We start from the raw sequence: 25,496 nt of genomic DNA on the forward strand, positions 1-25,496 counted from the left end.
TTCCAGGAAGGTTAAATAAAGACACTTAGGTAGACTGCAATGCACTGTATAAATGTTACTCATTTATTCATAAGTTAACCAGTATTTATTAAGTACCTATCATGTTCCAAGTGCTGTAACAGGGATACACAGAAGAGCCGATGTGGTTGATGTGCAGGGCTGAAATCAGTCTTGGAAGTAGGTACTTCTCAGTTCAGAAATGTTTTTCTGAAATTATTCATTTGCTTATCTTAGACATATCACAGAAATTTTAACATAAAAGAACCCAAAAGAAGTGTTTTTTAATTCATCAAATGAGAATTAAATACTTATTATGTACCCACATCTGTGTTCATCGTAGTGAAATTATTTACTTATTTTTCTACAATTTTTTAATGTTTTATTTATTTCTGTAAGAGAGAGATTGCCAGGTGGGTAGTGGCAGCGAGAGAGAGGGAGACAGAGGATCCGGGGCCGGCTGTTTGCTGACACCAGACAGCCTGATGTGAGGCTTGAACTCGTGAACTGTTAGATGATGACCTGAGCCAAAGTCCAATGCTTAACCAACTAAGGCACCCAGGCACCCCTGTCTTAGTGAAATATTTTTTTAAAGGAATACAGCACATTTCCTGCCTTTAAGAAATATACATTTTAGGTGGATTGTTACAGCACATTAAAAAAGTAACCAAAGGATAATATCAGAATAAAATTATATAGAACTAATTATACATTTTTTATTGATATACAGTTTCGAGGAAAGTGATCAGTTTGGTTTTTTTGGTTTTTTTGTTTTGTTTTGTTTTTTGATATGGAGAATTGTGTGCGGGAGATTTATTGAGAAGCTCTCTTGGGAACAACATCTGTGAGAGAATGAGAAAAGCAGGACTGAGCAGAGAGAGTTACCATAATGAGATGCATTTGTATGAGATAACTCATCTCACTCCACAGGGAACTTTAACTTTGAGACAGTCTTTCAATAATGTGGCTTCCGATTGAGGCCATGAGGCCAAGGTTTTGTTCCCCTACATCAGCCAGTACTGGATGTAAGCTGCCTCCAGGAAGAGGGTGTAAACTTGGGTGAAGCAACCCCCTTTGGCCGAGGGCAATTCTCAGGGGAGGTCTCAACTTTGAGGCACCAGCAGCCAATACTCAAGGCAGCTAACAGAGTGAATTCTTCATATCTGAAGGGTGGAATCTGAACAGTATGAATCACTTTTATTCCAAAAGCACTGGTCTGTCTAAAAATACTAAGCATTTCTCTCAATCTAACTTTCAGACCATCTCTTACCAGAATCATTCTACATTTTAAGACTTACCTTTTGGCAATCTCTAAATAAAATCTTTTGCCCTAGCAAATTTGGCAAACTAAAATCTTCCTGGAACATGTTTCAGGCCCTCTCATGCTATGCTTTTGTTCTCTTCTGACCACTTGCCTGAAATTTCCTGGACTGTTTTTCTTTCTCTTTCTTGGCCGACTCATTAGTTTAACAATTGTTTTAAGTATCATTTTGCTTATAAAAACATCTAAGATGGGCTTCTCAAACTTGAATGTGCATATACATCACAAGATCTGGGCATCTGCTAAAATGCAGATTCTGATTCAGTAGGTCTGGTGTGGTGTCTGAGAATCTGCATTTCTAACAAAGTAACCATGCCGGTAGTCATTGAAGAAATCTACCTTGTCTGTACTTTGGTAGGACTTTTATCTATATCATCTTATTGCATATAACTTATCCTTTTGTAGGGTGTTTTTATCTTGTACCAATATAAATTAATTTACATTTTAGCAATTGCATCTGATATTATGTATATCTCATAACACTTAGCATAGTGTTAGTGTTTATTATGCACTGTTGATTGATTTTGAAAGAAAGGACTAACAGGTACTTAATGATTTTTCAAGGTGGGCATGTGAGTTTTCAGGGTTTTACAATGTTACACTTGCTGAATGAGAACTACGACCAATGACCTTTTCAGAATACTGGTAAAGCTATCCTGGTTCTGCTCCCGCCCCCACACTGAGCTGACCATCTCATCAAGTCTGGAAAAAATTTGCCATGTCTTTACGAATGCTCAAGGACACAGAAAATTTTTAAAAAACTAAAGACTCAGATGTTCTCAATTTCCCATATTGTAAACCTAGCTTCTCTATTTCCTCTAGCTTCCAAGAAATAGTGAAATAATACATCCAGTGATACCTGTCAATGGTCTTTTCCTGTCTTTGGTGAGAAGCAAACACATCATGTCTACAGAACATCAACCAAAGAATAGTTTGAAGCCTATTTCCAGGTAATATTTTGCATTAACACTTGATTGCTAGTTATAACCAAATGGTGATTCTAATTTTTTATTCTTATTAATTCCATTTCTCCACTTAAATCCCTATTTGCCATCTATATACTCTCATTATTTTATTGTTTGACTCTTGGTAAAAATGAACACTAGGAACGATAGCTCTTTCCTTGACTGATTTTAAATAAATTAATCAGAATGGGTACTTGCATAATCTGGAAATCATATGCGTTGGGAATAAGCCTGTTGCAACTTCTCATTAGGTAATTGTAAGTCATAAGTTTGCTGCTGAACCTGTGTCTGTTAAGTATGTAATGCGTCACAACTGACTGACTGGGGCCATTGTCTAGGTGGAAGTTTTGCTTTTGTGATTGTTATAATTTTATATATATTGGTATAAAATTATGGTATTCAAACTATGAAAGAATTCTAAAGATGTTTCTCAGTGTGCCTCAAATTCTTTGGGAAGCCAGGAGAGTTAATACTAAATATTTGATGAGGTACAATAATTTGAAAGAACTCTAATAAGCCCTTTTAGTCAAAGACTACATAATTGTGATGAGTATTTCTTGTTACTGGTTGACAGCATATGTATACTCATAAATTGGTTATTTTGTTGGAAACTTGAGCAGCAAGCATAGCTGTGCATATTGATGTTATTATACAAATCAAATATGTTTAAAGAGACTGGGTTAACAGAGTCTCAATATTAAAAGGCTATGGTTGACTCTTTCTCTTGGTCTTAATTTCTGTGTCTCTTTATAATTGATTAATGTTCATTGGTAGACTAAGTATGAATAATTTATGATTCACATAGCTGCTGGCTTATTAATTGTTGTTTAATTTCAGAGAAAGTAACTATATATTAAGGAAACTCAAGTTGTCACTCTGAGTAGCCAAGTGAATTTATACAGTTTGTTACTGCATAGTCTAGAAATAGTGTATCAGACATACAGTCTGTATTTTCTGCAGTGCTTAAAAAGAAGAATGCTAATGAAATGTTGGAGAGATTTTTAAAAGTAAAAAGGAGCAAATGGCCTGACGTGTCTGAGGACTGCATGCTCTGAGTATTATTTCTCCTTTTTTTTTTTTACATTTTCTTCTGCTTCAATGATTCTATGTAATATGCCATAGAATCATTGTAAGATTCTATGTAATATTCATAAAATGAAGTTAATTGAATGATGCTTATTCTTTACAAGAAAACATAATTAAATATTGAAAAGAAAGTTGTAATTAACTTTAGATATATTACAATTTCTTTGGAGTTTGAGCAAATGATTTTGATTCTGAGAAATTAAAGGACATGATAAATTTGCCTTCTTTAGCAACATGCATGGAAAAAACATTGCTGTCTCAAAAAATGCACATTATTTTCATAATGGTAATAATTTCATTTGTCTCTACATTTATGCTGAAAACCAAAGGCTAGTATAAATTGCATTTAAACTGAATGTTAATGGCCTTTTCTTGTTTGGTAGAATATTTTCAAATATATCTAAAAGATGAAAATTTTAATCAGCATCAGTGATCTTAAATGAAGTTGAAGAACATAAATTTGAAACTTCTACTTTCCTGAAATACAACTTTTAATATTCAAGGACAGGGTTTTGAGAAATGGTCAATAAGATTGATTTTGTCTGTCTTTAAAATACTTTGTGTGACAAAAGTAAGCTTCACATTAGGAAGTGTGGACAATGATTTTCCTAAAAGTGAAATTTGTTTGGATCTGGGAGGAGAAGAAACAGAATAATTTTAATGACTTCTCCTATTCCTCATCTCTTTCATGCATTTAGTGCAAATCATTCCAGAGCTCTGGATGAGCTTCTGTAGAGATCACAGTGCAAAGCTGTGGAAAGGAGTCTGAACTTAATGTTGGCACTATGGTAAACATTTCCACTTTCATGTATCCCTTTAGAGAATTGGGAAGAAAGAGGAACACAAAATGCTATGTGATCTCATAAAATGAAAGAGAAAAGAACAAAATAATATGTATATATTGAGAAAGGAGGGATGAACGGCATTTTAGTTATCTTGATTATATGTGAACAAGTCTCACTTTTCCTGGTAGACTGAGCTCCTTAAGGGCATGATGGCCTATGTATAATTCAGCTTTGTATAATATATTTTTTTCATGAATAAAATATGGTTATGGGCTGACAACCGCTTAGATCTCTACAATGTCATATCTAAATCATTTCTACTTCACCTAATGTTAGACTCACTTCCTCTTTCTTTACTCTCTTATATTACTGAATATCCTCAACCTCATGCATGCTCATCCCCTATACACACTAATTTAAAAATTAAGGCATTCTTATTACTCTTTGCTTAAGGCTAAACTTTGCATTGGTGCAATTGATTGCTTTATCCAGAGCATTGCTCTATCATTTATTTTCTCTCTTACTTTGAGGACTTTTCCCTTTCTTATGGCTACTTCTCAGCTTAATAATAAGCTCACAGTCCAGCCACAATAAAACAATCAAGTGAAAAACTTAATATATTGGCCTACTTTGAGCAGGTGTCTTAACTTCAGCTATTACTATATCTGTTCTCTTCCTGGATCATGTAAGCTTTTTAAGAAAGTCGTTACTCTGTCTCCATTTCCTTTCTTCACATTTGTTTCTCAATACATTGCAAATCGATTTTACTCTCATTGATGCTCTAATAAAGATCACCCTTGACTTCTAGATTCTCAAATCTAATGGTTACTTTTTTAGCTCCATCTTCCGGGATCTCTTTGCTACATGTGGCATTTTGATTCTCTCATTTTTAGAATTTCTTTTTAAATTATAAATGAGGCTCAAACAAATTTTTCTTCTTCTATTTTTTTTTTTTTTTTTGGTCAAGTGGGTATTTTATTTAGTTGCTCTAGATTTCTCCTTTGTGAGTTGTCTGCACATATCTTTTGTTCATTTTCTTATTGATTTGCAGTATATTTAGAATATATTTCAGATACTAATTTATTATTATTGATATGAATTGCAGATACCTTCTTCCAGGTCAATATAGGGTTTTTCCTCAAAGAACTGGTCACAGATTTTAACTTCTCTATTTCTTTTCATTTCATCGTTTGTTTATGTCTTATATTTTTATTTATTTCACTTTCTTTGACTTACCTTTTTTTTTTAACTGAGGTAAAATTGTATATAACATTGTAATAGTTTCAGGTGCAAAACAGAATAATTTTATATTTGTATATATTGCAGAGCAATTGCCACATTAAGTCGTTACCATCTGTCACCGTATAATTGACCCGTTTCTCACATTTTGTCCACCCTCACCTCCTTCCTCTCTAACAGCCACTAAGTGAATATAAGTGAAATCATACAGTATTTGTCTTTCTCTGACTTATTTCACTTAGCATAATACCCTCAAGGTCCATTCATGTCACAAATGGCAAGATTTTCTTCTTTTTCATGGCTAAGTAGCATTTGAGGAACCTCCATACTATTTTCCATAGTAACTGCACCAATTTACATTTCCATTAACAGTGTATGAAGGTCCCTTTTTCTCTGGATCCTCTTTAGCACTTGTTATTTCTTGTCTTTTTGATAATGGCCAATCTAACAGGTGTGAGGTGATGTATCATTGTGTCTTTGATTTGCATTTCCCTAATAATTAGTGATGTTGATCATCCTATCATGTACCTGTTGGTCATCTGTATGTCTTCTTTGGAAAAATGTCTATTTAGATCTTCTGCCCATTTTTAATCAGATGATAATGGTTATTATTATTACAACTATTGACTTGAGCTCTTTGTATATTTTGGTCACTAACCCCTTCAGATACATGATATGTAAATATTTTCTTTCATTCAGTAGGTTGCCTTCTTGTTTTGTTGATGGTTTCCTCTGTTGTGCAGATGTTTTTTAGTGATGTAGTCCCACACTTGTTTATTTTTGCTTTTGTTCCCTTTGCTTTTGGAGTTACAGTTAAAAATTCAATGCTTTCATTCATTATTACTTTTATATGCTTCTTTCCATTTTCTTTATTCTTTTATGCTGAAACTTACATTAAAGAAATGTTGGAACTCATAATTTTATTCTCTAGGCCTTTCAACTTCACTATTCTCTCTTTTTAAAATTTCTTTGTTATCTCTGTTCATTCCAGGTCATTTTCACATATTTATTTTCCAGGTAACTAATTTCACTTTAGCTGCTTCTAACTGGCTGCTGAACCAATTGACCATCATATTTTTTAAATTAAAATAACTGCATGTTTCAGTGTTTGAAAAACAGAACAATTCTATTTCATTCCTTCTAAAATACATTTGTTGTTTTATATCAAATCATAAAATGTTTACTCTTCATGCTTTAATTACTTTAAGGTTTTTCATTTTATGGAATCTCTATCATACTGTTTAATTTTCTGCAGTTCTTAGAGTCTAATCCTACCGTCCATTGCATCTGCTAATTATTTTTCATTAATTTGTGTTTCCTATTGTGTTTTGTTAGTTTATCTTCCTTATCTTCAATGAGACTGTGTGTGTGTGTGTGTGTGTGTGTGTGTGTGTGTGTGGTTATCCTGAGCGTGTATATTCTATGATATGGGCTGGTTTTGTTTCTGTCATATGTCCCAGAGATATCAGAAGCCTGTGTTGGAACTCCCATGCCATGCTATTCACATGAATTTAATACCAACATCCTTTAAATTGCAAGTTTGTGATTAGGATCATTAGAATTAGGTTTCTTTGTTATACTCCTGTGTTACTAGGTAATTTCTTGTCTAGGTTACTTCTTCAGTTAAGATGTGGTATGCTCAGAACCCAGACTTAATATATTCCAACTCCATATCTGTCAAGATCCTGAGTTTTGTTTCCTTTCACCATGTGGTCACTATATCTAAATGCCAAACTTATTATACTGACAAGGCCACTGCCCCTGTAACCTGGCATAGACAGACTAGGAAATCATGTACTAAATGGCCTTTTTTTGTAGCCAAACATGTTGACATTTTTATTGTTCATCTTTTGAATGTCTTTTTTTGGTAAGTAGAAAAATTGAAGTAAAATTGACATATATTATATTAATTTTAGGTGTACAGCATAATTATGTAATATTTGTATATATTGTGAAATGATCACCATAATGAGTCTACTCAACATCCATCAACATTGTGTAGTAGTAAAAAATTTTTTTTCTTGTCATGAGAACTTCAAAGATCTATTCTGTTATCAGTTTTTACTTATGTAGTGCACTATTATTAACCATAGTCTCTGTGCTATATATTACATCCTCGTGACTTACTTTATTTTACATGACTGTAAGTTTGTTTGTGCCTTTTGACTCCTTTAGCCTGTGTTTTGCCCAACCCTACACTCTCCATCTCTAGTGACCACCAATCTGTTCTCTGTATCCAAGAGCTTGTTTATTTTGTTTCGTGTTGTTTTGCTCTTTAGATTCTGCTCACCTGTAAGTGAGATCATCCTCTATTTGTCTTTCTCTGTCTGACTTATATCACTAATGAAATGTGATAATGGCCTCGAGTCCATCCATATTGTTGAAAACGGCAGTAAATGAGCTCTTTTTTATGGAAAAATTTTACCTAGAAGTATGACTCTTTACTTCCATAGTATCATGGAAAAGGTGATTGCCATTTGTTAATCTCTCACTGATGATTTAGCCACCCAAAGGAGCATGTTACTGTAATGTGCTTCACGTCCAGTTAGTTAGAGGAGGTAAAAACGCAGATGTAGAAGGCATGGGAAAAACTGCTGAAGAACACCAACCTGACAAAAATTCTTCAAACTTCTTTACTTGAAAAATTTCTTGATATTTTGCCTCTCAGCCGCATATTTCTCTGACAGGTGGCATTACATTTATAGATGGATAGGTGAGCAGGCTGAATCACGGTCCCAAAGGTTTCAAGTCCTAATACCTGGAAAGTGTAAATGCTGTCTTATTTGGAAAAGATCTTGAGATGCAAAGGTTATCCTGGAATACTGGCTGGGTCCCAGATGCCTTGCTAAGAGAGAGGCAGAGGGAGATTTGACACAGACAGAGAAGCTGATGTGAAGATGGAACAGAGAGTGGTTTGAAGATGCTGGACCTGAAGATTGAAGTGATGCAGCCACAAGCCAAGAAAAGTTGGTAGGCACTGGAAGCTCCAAATCCAAAATTGGTATCACTGGTCTGAAATCAAGGTGTCACCAAGGCCATGCTCCCTCTGGACGTTCTAGGGGCAGAGTCTCTTCTTTGCTTCTTCCTCCAGCTTTCAGAACTATTGGGATAATAAATGTCTTTTTTTTAAAGACACCAAGTTTGTGGTAATTTGTTCTGGCAGCTGCAAAAAAAAAAAAAAAAAAAAAAAAACCAAAAAAACAAAACAAAAAAAAAAAAACCCAATGCATGGATTAACATGTTTTCCTTTCTTCAAATTTAGATAGTGGAGTAGAGATCAAACCATCATTTCATGCCTGATATCTTTAGGTGCAGCCATATAATTGAAAGCATCTGCAGGATAAGGCAGTCAACCCCCCATGATTGGTAAGGGTATAGACTCTGCATTTGGGCTATCTGGCTTTGAATTTCACCTCCCAGAAGTTTTGTCATTTTGGGTAGGCTATTGAACTCCTTCTGTCTAACTGTACTCATATATACAATGGGGATAATGACAGGTACATTCATGCAACTCAATAATAGTTGCAGTAACACCTCTTGTAGGTGTTATGAGGATTAAAGTTGAAATAATTCATATAAGCTGAGCAATGGTAGTTACAGGGTAAATGTTAGCTAATAGTATTTAGTCCCAACATGCAGATGTGGTTTTCTCAGATTGCATTCAGTCAACCATATTCCTTCATTTGCATTCAGTTCGTTAATCGTTTGTTAAAAGGAGTATCTCTCAGCATTTAAATATTATGTACTGTGGTGTTTAGAGTCACTTTTTCCTAAACTTGAATTCTTCAAGTAATGATAATGAATAACAATTACATAGATGACATCACGTCACAATTTGTCTAAATTAATAATCATTATTTGAACCATTTTGATATAAGAACACTGTACTTCTTTATATAGAGATAAATTCAGATAAAAATCTGTGATGGGCTAACTTGTAAGGAAAATCTCTAAAATATTTAATTTTCTTACTAATATTCTCTAATATGTTGAATGTATAACATAACATTGCAGGAAGCAAAAAAAATGCTAAATAAATCTTCCAAAAAATAACTTTCTTGAGGGAGCTCTATAATATGGAGCAAGAGAACAGCTTTTCCATTTTTAGGGAGGTCTATGATTCTGAGATAATCTTTAAGAATGTTACAAGAAATGATGAAAGTATCAGCTGAGAAGAAAAATTTTTTTTCTCATTTATGTTTAACTGGCACATTGTAATAAGAAATTTGGGAGTTTTTAAAAATCTTTCTAAATTAAAGCATAATTAACATATAGTGTTATATTAGTTTCAGGTGTAGAATATAATGGTTTAACAATTCTATACATTATTCAGTGCTCATCATGTTAAATGTATTCTTAATCCTTTTTATCGGTTTCACCCATATCTTTCTCCACCTCCCCTCTGGCAACCACCAGTTTGTTGTCTGTTATTTAAGTCTATTTTTTGTTTGTTTGTTTGTCCCTTTTGTCTTTGTTCATTTAGTTTCTTAAACTTCACATATGAATGAGGAGTTTTAAAGCTTTATCATGATGGTATTTTCTAGTCACAAAGGCTATTCTACAGACGCTAGCAACATTAACTGAGAGGCACCTAATGTAGTCCTGTTCTATGAGTTACACAGCAGACAAAACATTCTTGCTGGACCATTGGACTTATGTAAAGGCATCTTGAGAGATAAATTTAGAGTAGTTTCTGGCATGTTGAAAAAGTGTTGCAGTGATAGTTAAATATACAGTCATTTGAGTCTGCTGGTCTTGCTTAGGAATCCTTTCTGCTACTTACGGGCTGTATGACTTTAGGCAAATTATTTATATTCTCCTATAATGTGGAGATAATATTAGTGTTACCTGCTGGAGTTGTTACAAAGATTAAAGAAACGTATCTATTTGCAGTAATAAGCATAATGCATAGCATTTGGTAAACAGGCAGTGGGGAGTCAGTAAATGACGTTGAAGCAGGGAAGAACAGGACCAGAAGTGCACCTTAGACAGATACACTTGGCTGCAATGTTTTTGGCTGGCAATAGGTGGGAAAGGATTGGAGGAAGGAATTTATGGCCTGACACAGTGCTTTCCAGGAAAGCTTCATTGCACAAAACTAAATATACCTGTAGGGTGTACTATAATGGGTACCACTGAGGGCATTCTTAATAAATGTTTGGTAAAGACGAGTTCATCCTCCCAGCTATGTACAAGGGTCTATTAAAATATAATAAAGCAATAGAAATTATTTAAATACAGAGTAAAAAAAAACAAACAGAAAACAGTTACAAAAAATTCAAGGGTTTTGTTTATCACATAACAACATCTGAGCATAAAGTAAATAATTCTGCTCAAAATAAGGCAAAGGTATCTTTATTTTTCTTACATGTTGGCAGATATCTGAACATTTCATAGGCCTTTCTCCTTTTGGTTACTTGCCACTGAATTCTCAATTTATTCTTTCTGCCCATTGTACAGTATCTGAGTTTTATAGCCAAGATGAATGAAGGCACATTTTTTAAGATACATTCTAAGAAAAATATATGAATCAGTTTGGCAAACATTTAAAAAATTGATTTCCACAGTTAAATATTAGCTTACTCATGCACTTTACATTTTTCAAACACTCATTGATTGCAATAAAAATATTGTTTGTTTTATAAACTCTATCTCCAAAAGTTTTCAATTATCATACTGTAAACAAGGATTTGATGAAGATGCAAAATAAACCTGCAAATAGATGCAAACTATTTTACTATACCACATTAGTTTTGTACTTTAAAGAAAAATGAGCTAACAGTACAAAACTCTTTTACTATACCACAATCCTTTCATTTTTTTCCCTTTTTTCTTATGATGTCTATGAAGAAGATGAGTATCCAATGAACCATTATTTCACCAAAACCCATCAGTTGGAGCACTGGATAGCATAGTGGAGTCATGCTATAATGCAGAGGTTCTGAAATCGAGCTTTAGAGACCTCTTCAGATTGTCGTGGAGAAAGGGGAGAATCTAAATCCACTGCAAAAGAGTTCTACAATTCTTTAAAAGTTTTGAAAGATTAAATTTGGATACAATTTGGAGGTCATTGATTTAGTAGACTGTATACCTAGGGGGAGAAATAGACTAGAGTGTAGACATAGCTTGTTTTACAATGCCAAAAAAGTGTGAATTCCTAAAATTAGTGATTTTTTTTTTTTTTTCAAATTGAATACTATCTTACTAGCATGTGTCATTTCCAGGAAATCTTTAATAATCTTTTTTTTTTTCTAAATTAAAGAATAGATTATTTCTTAAAAACTTTTTATGGCTTTTCAAGAAGTTAAGTTTTGTAAATCGGTGAACTTCTACTAATGTTGAACCATTTTCCAAGTTTTGAATTGATTTCCTCATTGAGATGCTATTTTTAGATCATCTTCAGTATTTTTAAATCCTTATTTGGATGTACTGCTATCTTATTGGATGATTATGCTTCATCAAACTATTTTTCAAAAAATCTTCCTAAAATTGGCTAATAATATGTGATTAGGAACAATTTTAATATGGAAGCAAATCTGTAACTGTCTGTAAAACCCAGTTTTAGTCATTTGATGAGACTCTTCTAAGGGTTCTGAAAATCGCATCAATGTTTTTAAAGACCATTGTAGAATTTTTAGCATCACAGCATAAAATCCGTATATGAGAAGTTAATAGGCTTCCCTTACATTACTTTCTGCTGCCATGGGCATCTTCTGTCACTCTTCTCATCAATATTCTCCTAACATGAGGCGCAAGAAGGTGAGTGACCCGGAGGGAAAGAGGCAACCTGGTGAGCTCTTGAGTCCTTGGAGCACCTGTTATCCATGGATTTCAAAGCACTTAATCCCGTTTGATGGTCCTGTGAGTTAAGAAGTGCTTTACGACTTGGCTGTGAGCTTGTCATGGGTCTCCAGTACATTATTGGAAAATAGAACCCCTGGGCTATTTTCCTGACTCCTGGGTCAATGTTCACGTCAAGAGATGACACTTGAGCCTTGGCTGACAGGGGGATTGGGTGCTGATGGTTAACACTACTAGTAATTGATCTTCTTGCTTTTTGTTTATTCATATGTACAAACCTGAAAAATTAAATATCCCCACACTGCATGATCCCAGTATTTGGAGAATTATGATCTTCTTCATAGAAATATGAATAATTTAAAGAACATGTGATTGTGCCATGAGCAATTGAAGTCAAAGACAAGAATGGAATAACTAAAAAAAGCCTTGTGATAAAATACAATTTGGAGGAACTATGTTAAAGCATAAACCAGTTATGAGATATTTATAGACTTTGACTTTGTAAAGCAACTTTGCATTTGACTGTGTTTATTAGTGAATGGGAATTTATTTCCCTATATTGAATGAGCATTTCTTGGCAGGCAAACTGTGCACAAGCTACAATGAGCTTCAATGAAGTGCTTTCACATTCCCTTCCCACTGAGTTGAAAGCCTTCTTATATTCTCTCAAGTGTGTTTCTTTTCTCATGGAGGATGGCTTTGTTGAAAATTGCTTCCTCTTCTCTTGATTATTGAATCAGATATTATATTCAGTTCTTCAATACTTTATAGAATGTTGGTGAAAAATGAAATATAATGAGTATGATTCTTCCCTGTATTTTGAACACTATGTAGATTCAGCTGTAAAGAATTTAGTGGGGCGAAGCCAGTATTAGAGGAGAGATATTTAACTGACTTTTCTCTTTCTCTGTAATGGCTCCTGTCACATTCCTGCCTCCACCATTATGATACTCTTCATTTCCAGCATTTTCTTTATGTCTCAATAGCCAAAGTCAGCCCTCAGTATACCCATTTTGAGTATACCCATTTGCTTCAACCCAGACAACTCATGTGGCCAAAGGTAGTTTGCTGTTATTTCCCAAACAGACCAATGTCATATATTCTATATTTTTAAGTTTTCTTCCTTCTTCATTCACCATTAATATTAACCTGACCTTAGAATGTTGTTCATCTGCTAAGAACAATTAGAATGAAATTAAAACACCAAAGATGAATATGGTGTTTTCCACACTTCAATTCAAACTGTCAAAGGATTGGAAAAGTCCTGAACTTATATTTAACTTTGCCTCTTCATAGTTATCCTGCATATCATAAAAATATGAAGTAAATCTTATCGCAGTTATACTCTAATATTTGTGCCATTTTGTGTAGGCATACTGTAATAATTTTATTTCATCCTTTCTCAAGCAGTTGAGTGTAGTTATTAGATTATAAACTCTGGAGCTAAATCCTTCTGTATCTGTCAAGTCCTACCTGCCTGAGGTTTCTTATTTATAACATGAAGATAAGGTTGGTGTATTAAATAAGTTTATAAATATGGTGCTTGGTACGTAGTACATGGCATGTCAAAATGTTCTTCTATTGTTACTCATTCATTATGAAAGATTTATTGAGCTTCTACTATGCACCTTAGTGGTGACCTTGTAATGCTAAAAAATACTGAAGGGCAAATATTAACTCAATGATCACTTAAATAAATAGAATTTCAAATTTTGATAAAAATCTCAATTAAAATACAGGACAGTAGGAAACACAGTTGCTGGAAAATAAGATTGAAAGACAAGTGAATCTGGTTTATTTTGGAGGGAACAGTAAGTCTCCAATGAAGACTAAATATTTGAATGGCAATCTAAAGCATTATAAGAATTCATCGATTTAGTGGGAAGAGTGTTCTAGAAAGAGAACTTGTCAAAATTAGAGAAGGGGTCATTGATACTAAAGTATCTGAGAGAATGGGAAGTAAATGGGTATAATAGCAGCAGAAGAAAAGTGCCTATTTAAACAAGGAAAAAATAAGAAACTAGGACAAATGCAGGCAACTTCTTAGGTTTGATGGCAGGGAGTTTTCTTCTCATTGTATCAATTTACTCGGTGTAGTAGAGTGTGAAGCTCTCTGCTGAGAATGAGGTTTCCGTGATAGGACTGGTGGTTTGAGGATATGCAGAAGGTCTGAAATCTTTATGTGGAAAACAGGAAAGTGGCTTGACCAATGAATATGGCACAATTACTGGGAAGTGTTGAGTGTTCAGTTAAGATTGGTGGTTTATTAATTTGTATAAAGGATTCCACATTCCCTGTTGTATGTTTTTGTGTAGCAGAACTCAGATGCCTGAGGTTAGACCAGAGAAAGGTCTCCAGTTCTTAAGAAAAGGACCACCCAAATTGGAGGTCTTTTAAATAGATAAAATGCAGAGACAGAGGAATAGAGGATTTAGGTGTTATAAAGGCAATGGTTAGAATCATGTTCCACAAGATTTTAACTTAGTGTGGAGAGAGGTTTTGTCATAAGGAGATTATTTATAAGGCAATACTAAAGGGACCAACACATTGAAGTTTTTCAGTTGTAATGAGTGTTAGGGTTGTAGTTAGTGTAATTAAATAATAATCTAAAAACTAAAACAAAAACTTGTAATGTGAGAGAGGAGAATCATTTTTTAAAGTTTATTTATTTATTTTGAGGGGAGAAGGGGCAGAGAGAGAGGGAGACAGAGAATCCCAAGCAGGACCCATGCTGTCAGCACAGAGCCTGGTATGAGGCTTGATCTCCGGAACAATGAGACCATCACCTGAGCCAAAATCAAGAGTTCGATGCTAACCGACTGAGGCACCCAGGTGCCCTGAGAGAGAAGAATTCGTAAAATACCAATATTAAGATTGGAAGAGTTTTAGTAATGATAGTTTCTAGTGTCTGTCCAGGAAAGTGGATGACCAAAGAGAAAGCCCTTGATGATGATTTGAAGGAACTGAGAGGCCAGGATTTGGGAAGAGTTGTCCATGTGGCTTTTAGCAGAAATTGTCATGAGTAGAGAAACTTTGAGTTAAGTGCCAAGATTTCAACAAATGGGAGGGCTGGGTGGTGGGAGTGGGGGTGTGGGGGGGTGCTGGGATCTTAACAAATGTGATTATGAGAGTAATATAGTGGATTGGAATGAGCTTCAAAAAAAGCAGAGTTTTTTTTATAAAAGCATAAGGGAATGATTGTCTAGAGATATGTATATGAACAGTTCATAAAGGAAAAAGCAATTTTTTAACTCTTGCTTTATAGCGAAAGTATGGTTTTCATGATTTTCTCATAATTGGTCATTAAAATACATTTTTTTTATTTTCATATAATTAAAGGTGGAATGTCAGTTTTGGCTTAGGGCCCAAAATGTCCTTTTAAAACTTGCTTGCTTTTGGAAACTTCAGTATTATTTAAAGAGCTTTGTTTTTATTTATAAACATAACACACACACACACACACACACACACACACACACACACACACACATTCTTTCTGAAGGTAGAAACACCACTATAGAAGTTATCAAATGATACCAGATATTAGATGGTATACTGATAGACTGTGTGCATTTGAAGATTAAAAAATATGTTAGGGTAAAATATGTTTACCAAAAAATTTTTTAAAAAACAGAGAAAACATTATGATGAACTAAGTGTGTGTTAAAATGTTGCATACAACTTTATCCATGCTCATACATTAGAAAGGTGGTTTAATCACCCATAAGAAATTACTAGCTTCTCTGTTCGTGAAGCATGACATTTCAATTGCACAGCCAATAAAAGAATTACATGAAGAGACTGAAATGATTTACTGTATGGAAAGCATCAAGACCAAGGTTACCATGGTGAACTACCTTTCTGCACACTCAAGGTCAAGTGAGAGTGACCCATCAATGGGCAACCTTCAGTTGAAACCTAATATGGAATTGCTCTTACAATTATTAGTTGGTTTCCTTCTTAAATAATAAAGATGACTGTAATAGGCCTGTTACCATTATTTACCTATGCTAAATTTAAATTTGTAATTTAAAAAGTGACATTATTGTTAAGAAATTGGTAGAAGAACGCTGGCATTTCTCAGAATCTCATAAATTGCAGCTGTGCACTCTGATCATTTCCTGAAAATGCGGATAGGTTAGGAAGTGTTTACACATTTTTAATGTAAGTTGAAAAAGATTCCAGTTGTATTGTAGCTTTTAATGTTTAACCAGAATCATCTTTATTGTAAATCCTATCTTTATTCCATTGGGAGGGAGAGAGAGAGTATAAATAGTATATACATATTATAAAATATTGTTATGTATAATTAATACCTTAAAATATGTCCAAAATTCTGGGAAGTTCTTATATTGCTTTTTTTCAGATATGTTTTGTTGATGCATAAAAAGAGGACTGTACTAATAAATGTCTTTTGAATTACACATGGTGTAAGAAAATGAAAGCCTTTGGGTTATGAATCTTGGATTTAAAGAGGCAATCATCAAATATTTAAGATGAAAATGCAGTAACACATGCTTGCTGTCATGTGTAAGTTTGGTGAATGTTATGACAAGGTTTTTAAAACATTCATAGTTGGAGTATTTTTATGAAAATATTCATTAATTCAAACAGACATTCATATCTGGCAACCTGCATTTTAATCGTGATTTCTGGCTGCATGAGAAAATCGGGAAAGCCATGAAAGAATGGGTGAAATATATAGCAATCATGTTTAAATTATACATTATAAGGCATACATATCTGTACGTTGTCATATTATGCATTAAATTTAATGCATAAATCAGATTGTTATAATTCTGATGTCGCCAAAAGGCACAAAATATGACAAACAGAAGTAGGCATGTAGATATTATCATATTCAATAATTCAATGAGCATTTGTTTTATGTAAATTAACTTTCTGTTAATAAAGATTATCCTCATTTATTACACCACTTCCATATGATAATTTAAAAAATGTCCTTTTTTCTCTAGAAAATCATTACAAAATGCGAATAATGCATTTGTTTAATATCTATATAAACAAGATCTTACCATCAGATTAGTTCTGGAAATGAAAGCATTATTGATTTCTGTAATAATTTTTATAATATGGCTACACTGCAAAACTGAAGCTGCTAATCTCATTTTTTTTGTGGAGAACTCTATGCATTTAAAGCAGTGTTTAAACTTTTTGTAAGTAAATAATCTTAGTTTCTTTAGAATGTGTTAATGTAAAGTTTGTAGAAAATATACTTTTGGAAGTAAACAGAAACTACTGTGAAGAACTTAGCAAACAAGTTGAATTCCTCCTCTCAGTACTATATTCTAATGCCAATTAAAATAATATTGAAACCTAATCCAAGTGACTCTTGCTGTTCTATATGTTACTCTTTTAAAACTAGTGGGAGTCCCATTGAGAAGAAAGGATTTAATAAACTCTCAAATGGCTGAATTAAAATGATAAATAAGTTATAAAATACCACTTTAAATGACAGCAAATGATAATATCCACAAAATCCACTGCACATACATCTTTTGCAAGAAAAACGTGATGCAGCATTTTCTAAGGAGAGGTATATTTCTTCTCACTTGTTACATGATATTTTAACGGTTTATTCAAGTCATATTATATGCATGGCACTTTATCATCTGAAGCATGCTACAGTTTCTGATTGAGCCCTGTAGGTATTCATTTCAGAAAGTGAACATATATTTTTTTAATTTAATTTAATTTAATTATTCTATTCTATTCTATTCTATTCTATTCTATTCTATTCTATTCTAATTTTGAGAGAGAGAGAGTGAGTACGTGGATGCATACACACATGAGTGGGGGAGGGACAGAGGGAGAGAAAGAGAGAGAGGGGGCATAAGAAAGAGAGAGAATCCCAAGCAAGCTCCGTGCTCAGCATGGAACCTGACATGAGGCTCAATCCCATGACTGGGAGATCATGACCCAAGCAGAAATCAAGAGTCATAGGCTTAAATAAATAGGCGCCCTTATTTTAGATGCTTAAAGTTTCACAACATTGTCATCAGTGGGTATGCTTATAAACTTTTCAAACTAGTTTGAACGAACTAGAATTTCTCCTTGAAAGAAGGCTGATAAAGGTAATTTATGGAAAAGTGAGGGAAATTTCACTTTAAATTTTAAGTAGAAAACTTAAGAATCAAAGTAAAGAGCACTTAATGTACACTAATTAGACATATTTTCTCTATATTAGCAATGGAAATTCAATAAAATTGATGGGGTGAACCACGTGAAATTTTTCAATATTTGAACAGTTTTGATGCACAAGAATGGTTGTTTCATATAGTTCAATGTAAGATAATTTGCATATGTGCTCATTATTGCATAAAATACTTCACTGTATACATGACAGCTTTATATAATATATTGTTAATCAATTATTTGTGCAAGAAACCAGTTCTTAAAGTAGAGACTTCACACTGTACTGGAAAGAGGACTGAACTAAGAATTTATATTCTGGCCAGGCCTCTACCATTTAATCACTGAGCCATGTTAGGCCACCATGTAATTTCTCTGAGTTTTGCTTTCCTTATTTGTATTACGGAGATGTCACCGTTTGGAGTGCTTCAGATCACAAGTAACAGAAACATAGCCAACATGGCTCCAACAGAAGAGGCTGCTTATCTTAGATAACAAGAAATCTGGAAAAGTTCCACGGGTGCTTCAGAAGTCCAACAATGTCATTAGCAGCCCAGGTCTCTTTGTCCTTCCTCTACGTTTGCTTCTCTGGGATGGTTACAGTATCATGACTTCTTTACACAACAGTGTGTAAAGGACACATGTCTATAATTTGACCTTTTCTAAAAGCAAAGAAAACCTTCCCTAGAAGACTCCACTAACATCATCTGAAATCTTATTGTATCACATGCCCATGCCTAAATCAATCACAGGCAAGGGGGAAAAAATATCATCATCTCTGCCTTGGGTTAATTAAAGGACCTCTTCCCCAAGTTGATGGATGCAAAGACAGTGTGCAACCTGATGAAATGAGGCCCTGATAGTCAGGGAAAAGGAGGAGGAGGCTTAGGTGGGCATCACCGATAGCCTGTGCTACACTAATTCATGCAATAGTGCAGTGATACAACATGAAAATTTGGAAAATAAAGATGTTGAATTTCAATACTTTTCTACAATATGTGACAGAGACCTGACCAAATTTGGTACATAAAAGTGAAATCATACAGAAACAATTCATGTGTAAGCATGTGCACTAAAAGTGGGCTTAAAATATGGTTCTCAGTTGTGGTAAATAAAGAATTGTACAACTCGTATATTAATGGCATGGGAACATTTAAAGTCATGGGTAATAGAAGAGTGAGATTTTAAAAACATTTAGCTAATTTGCAATCAAGCAAATTAGCAGGTTTTCTGTAATTTTAAGAATGTTTAAAAAACATCCTTGGATAAAGCTTGAGTTGACTAAATGCCTAATCTTAAGTTTAAAACTCATTGGATTTACTGATTTTTGCTTTAAGAAGCTAACCTCTATGGAAGTTCAAACATGCAGTTAGGAAAATTGCAACTGTCCTGAAGACAGTATAACAAGAATACAGCAACTGGACCTTCAATATTAATTTCCAACAGATTTCAGAGATAAGAGACTGCCGTCAACTCTGGGAAAATGTTTTCTGGATTATATAAAATATTTGACATATAAATAGAAATATATAAAATATTTAGTAGTGGCGTAATTAATATTTTAGGTTGTGCCAGTGAAAATGAAAAGCATGAGGAACAAAAATACTAAAGGTGCATCAGTATTGAGATTAAACTTATAGTATAATATAAATTTACTTTAAAAATGGAATGACTTTATTTTTAAGAGGCTATTTCTTATAAAACCGGCACCTATTTCCGGGGTTGATACCTGAAATACAGATGGTAAAGGAATAAAATAAGTTAAACAGCAGGATTAGTTGGTCATTAACTCCTTTTTTTTCATGTTTTTAAAATTTATTTATTTTTGAGAGACAGGATGCAAGCAGGGGAAGGGCAGAGGAAGAGAGGGGGTCACAGAATCCAAAGCAGGCTCCGGACTCTGAGCTGTCCTGACACAGGGCTTGAACCCACGAACTGTGAGATCATGACCTGAGCCAAAGCCAGACACTTAACCAAGTGAGCCATCCAGGCACCCCTAGTCATTAACTTCTTTTTTAAATGCAGTAACCAAAAGAGGAGGTCAATGGTCATACAGAATATAATTGAAGTTACTTTGAGGAGGCAAATTCCTCTGTTAGACATCGTTGTTGAACTTCAGTAGAGATTGAGTTGGTGAGAATTTTTTTTGTATGAGTGTTCAGATTTTAGAGGCATGTGATATAATTTCTTATATCGAAATCCTTTTTTTTTTTGTAAATAATGTACTGAAAACTTTTAACTTTATTCTTTTTTAAAAGTGAACTATAAACCTGAGAACAAACTGAGGGTTGATGGGGTGTGGGAGAGAGGGGAGGGTGGGTGATGGGTATTGAGGAGGGCACCTTTTGGGATGAGCACTGGGTGTTGTATGGAAACCAATTTGACAATAAATTTCATATATTGAAAAAAAATTAAGCCTTAAAACCCTAATTAAATGCCTAAATTGCAAAGAAAAAAATAAAAATGAAGTATAATTATTCATCTTAAAAGAGAGCAGAATGTGTAAACGTCTAATTGACATAATCCATTGTTTGTTTGACTCTTGTATTGCATTTATAAATAAAAATTAAAGATATAAATATGTGCGCTATTGTTTTATGCATTCATTCGACAAACGTATTGGGTACACACTATGAGTGAATCATTTGACAAGGTGTGTGAGCAATACAAAGTGAAACAAAGATGATAAATGAAATAAAAGAGATTTTTAACAAGTACCCATACAAGGTGGTATGGGATAAATGCTGTGTGGAATGGAATAAAAAATCCTAATACCATGCCATGGGTAGATCTCACCAGTGGTTAACATTCAAGAGTCTATAGCGGAGTGAGTAAAATTGAATATAGTGTTGTTTCCATGTTGGTGTAAAAATTATAAACTGTTCCTAATTTTAATCTGAAATTATATCCTTCCTACATTTTTGAAGTTAAATGTCCTATCTTTAATGAAATGGTGATTTTGAAAATATTCTTAACTGACAAAATTGAATATTGGATATGCCAGTCTCCGAATTTAGTTTAATAACTTAATTGCTTCATGGAAGTTGTATCTTAGAACAACTGATATAGACCAAGAACTATAGGACCGAACTCAGGAAATTCAGTTTGAAAGAAATAATGAATCTTCCTTGTGCAAGAGAAATGAGGAAATTTTCTATTTCTATATTCTGCCTACTTTTTTTACATACTCAGTCCAGGGAATAGATTATTCTACCATGCAGTGCAGACACAAGGGATGCTTCTATGCACGTTTTGGAGGGAGAATGAGATGAGTGTGAAAAGAGAGTTGGCAATGAAGTGGTTGGATTGAAAAATGATCTCTTCATGCAAACTAAATAGAAAGAGCCGATACAACACTAATTGACAGTGTATTCTCAACCTATTGGGAGTTAAAATGTCATAAAAAAGTCTTTCTCTCTCAGTATACAATCAGCTGCAATTTTATTGAATGGAGTATATGTTGAAAATCAAGATAATATTTTATTTTATCTGGCAACATGCTTAGCCAGAATGCTGGTTATGCCATGAAGCGTAGGTATAGCAAGTCCATTCTTTAAAAACTTCACTTGATTTATTAGTTGAGATAGCAAACATAAAATAACACATGAAATTGCTGCATACTGCTTGAGAATATTTGGCCGTCTTAATTGATTAATTTGTTTTGTGTATATTTTTAATCTTAAGGGGAAATTTTTTTTGGTGTTATTTAGATATTTCGATTCTGAAAATGTCTTCTTGTAGGTATAAATGAAAACAATATCAGACTGGAGAGTCTGACCATCATCATCATCATCATCATCATCATCATCAAATTATTTATAAATAAATAATTAACATCATCATTAATAGCTATCAATATGATGACAACTGTGTTTTGCAAACAAGGAAGTAGATATTAACCAGCTTGATTTATGTCACATAGATAGAACATGAGTACTGACTAGCTGAGTGGCTTTAGAAAAAATAAATCATAGCCTAAATCTTTTATATAAAAAATTATGGTCTGTATTAGGAAATCTCTAAGAAACATTTTGAGGTTACAAAGGTCTAATTTTTGCTTCAAAGGGTTTTTTTCTAATTTTCCTTGAAGATATGACCTTTTGCTCATAATGCAACAAAGTTAATTAAACTCACACATTGTACATGCTAATTTGAAGCTCCAATTGTAATTTATTGCATCTGAAATAGAAGGAACACAACTGGTTAATGAGTTTGATCAAATTTCTGAATTGTTTACAGAACAGAGTCTAGGGAAATAAGCTTTCACAGCCTGTAGGGTAGTACATGTATAAAACTAATACTTTAAAATAAGTTATAACAAAAATATTAAATACCATTGTATATGTAGTTGGAAGAATCGAACTCTGCTTTGATTTTGTTGTAGAAAGAAGAAAAATAAATGTCCCCCTTCAGATTATAAAAATCAGTGAATGGAGGGTGACAGTACAAAGTAAAGAAATGGTTTTTAACTTGCAAGGTGTGCCCAGTTTCTCTGCTATGTTGCTAAATGAAGCCACTGTGGCAAATTGTTCTATTATTTGGCAAAATTGTTAAGGGGCTTCATTATTCATGTATCAGAGGGTGTTCTACCAGCAGGAGAAACTGAAATCACTCCTCAAAATAATGTAAAGCATTACCTATCATTTGGGCAAAGGAATCTGAGTGGATGATAATGTGTGTAGTAGGACTATATCCTTCTTCCTTAAAGTGGATATGGTCTATATTGTCTCTTTAAAACCATGGTCTATTTTAGAAGTGTGTGTGCATGTGTGCGTGTGTGCATGTCTGCATGCACATGCCCAATAAATGTAAGGTAAGGATATTGAAAGGTAGAATAAGGCAAGGAGAGAGGAAAGGAAGTATACTTGAGCTAATTTTCTCATTTTTAAGAAGTCAATAGATGCAAAAATCATTCAAAGGTTATTTCTTGAAAAAAGTTTAACTTTATAAGGTCAAAATTTTTGATAAATATATTTTGTTATGTAACCATAATCCCCACAATTATTTAGGCTTAGATCTCTATTAATTAGATTACATGTTCACCACATAGTCTCTTTTTACTATGATTTATCTAGAGTTTGAAATTTTTGATTTATCTTTTTGTTGAAAAATGTTTATGATTCATATGATCCACCAGCTTTTTTTATTATTATTCATGCATGCTCTATTCACTGGGCTCTGGTTATTTCCTATTTGAGAATATCCATTGCCTTCAGACTTAAAGGACAACTTAGTAAGGCATAAAATTCTTTGTTCACACTTTCTCTCAGAAGTGTGGATGTCCTCAGATGTTGTAGACATTGCTCTTCTACTTATGGCACTCCCTGAATGCTGCTGTGGAGACGTCTGGCACCCAATTTATCTTTCTCTCTTGTGGATGACTTCCTCTTACTGTATGTATGCTACATGAGTCTTTATTCTTGAAGTTCAATGACTTCAAGAAGATAGAGCATGGTGAGATTATTCTGTATCAATTTTTCCTGGACTAGGTTCACTCCTCAGTGCAGATTCGATTTTTCTTTATTTCCAGAAAATGTATTCTGGCATATTATTAAATGTATATTTTAAATTGTATATCTTTTCTTATTCAGAGACACCCAGAATGCGCATTGGGTTTAATTTTTCTGGTTTCTATGTATGTAATCTTTTTTATAATTGCATTTTTCTTTTTTCTTCTTTTTAAAATTTTTTTTAACATTTATTTATTATTGAGACAGAGCATGAGCAGGGGAGGGGTAGAGAGAGGGGAAGACACAGAATCTGAAGCAGGCTCCAGACACTGAGCTGTCAGCACAGAGCCTAATGCGGGGCTCAAACTCACAAACAGCGATATCATGACCTGAGCTGAAGTCGGTCGCCTAACCAAGTGAGCCACCCAGGCGCCCCTAAAATTGCATTTTTCAATGAAGAATGTTTACTGGAAAATATATCTCTGTTAATATTAGGTCAGTCTTTCCAACTACATACTAGACCATGTAACTTGCTTCCTCATTAGCTTCCAGTGTCTTCCCATCATCCTTGGGATAAATCTGAAATTCTTAACACAAGCTCACCATCTCCTTGCCTGGCTTCATCTTGCAATCTTCTCCCCAAGAAAATTATGCAAGTCCCATTACTTGTGGATACTCAAATATGCTATGTTTCTTTTTGTTTGGTCTCATTATTTACATCTGTATATCAGATACCTTGCCCTCCCCTGTTTCATTTTTAATAAATTTTTTGGAGAAATTTTTAAAAGTACAGTAAATTCAAAAAACAACATGATAAACATCTTTGTATACTTCACACAAAATTAGCTATTAACATTTATCATAATATTCTCAAATATTACTTTAATAAATGAAATAAAACATTACAGATAAAGATGATGCTCCATTTTTCCAGTCACAGGCCAGTCTGATCTGTCTCCCTGCTCCTTCCTTCCCTATTTACACGCATCCTTGATATTAATTTGGTGTGTATCCTTCCAATGCTTTAAATGTGTGTGTGTGTGTGTGTGTGTGTGTGTGTGTGTGTGTGTGTGTGTGTAGCTCAGTCAGGTAAGCATCCAACTCTTGGTTTTGGTTCATGTCATGACCTCACGATTCATGAGATCAAGCCCTGCAGGCACAGAGCATGCTTGGGATTCTCTCTCTCCGTCTGTCTCTACCCCTCCCCAACTGCACTGTCTCTGTCTCTCTCAAAATAAATAAATAAACGTTAAAAATTATGCAAGTGATATCTAATATGTAAAACTCTGCAACTTGCTTTATTAAATCAAGCTATGTTTTTTGAAAATTATGGATAATATGCTATTTCTTTTTAATTTTTATTTATTTATTGTCTTAAACCTTCTTTTTAAAATCTGGGAAAGTATATTTATGCCTAAAAATGCTTCATATCATTTTAGTAAGATAACTTACTGAACCAATACAGGATTCTATTAAAATAAACAAATTGCTCTTTTAAAAGACTTCATCCCTAAAAAAGTACTTTAAGAAAAATAAAATATATATAAGGTTGTTACCTGTGCATTGTTTCCTAAAAATCTAATGTGAAATAAAGTTTATTTTTCACACAAAATGATATTTAAAATCATGTAAAGAAGATTGAAATCAAACTCCAGAAGTTAGAGGAGCAATGGTTAATTTAATATATAAATTCACTTGC

At 33.7% G+C, this 25,496-nt stretch overlaps 1 long non-coding RNA gene across 1 annotated transcript in view; it reads left to right on the plus strand.

Annotated features, from left to right (window-relative positions):
* The window catches only part of LOC132664208 (uncharacterized), a 405,502-nt gene that overhangs the window by 123,277 nt on the left and 256,729 nt on the right, over nucleotides 1-25,496 (plus strand). The window contains exon 2 of the long non-coding RNA XR_013553532.1: nucleotides 2,141-2,268. This is a non-coding gene — a long non-coding RNA (uncharacterized LOC132664208). The remainder of the gene's footprint in view (nucleotides 1-2,140; nucleotides 2,269-25,496) is intronic.

This window comes from Panthera onca, chromosome F2, assembly GCF_046562875.1.
Source record: "Panthera onca isolate mPanOnc1 chromosome F2, mPanOnc1 haplotype 2, whole genome shotgun sequence".
NCBI lineage: Eukaryota > Metazoa > Chordata > Mammalia > Carnivora > Felidae > Panthera > Panthera onca.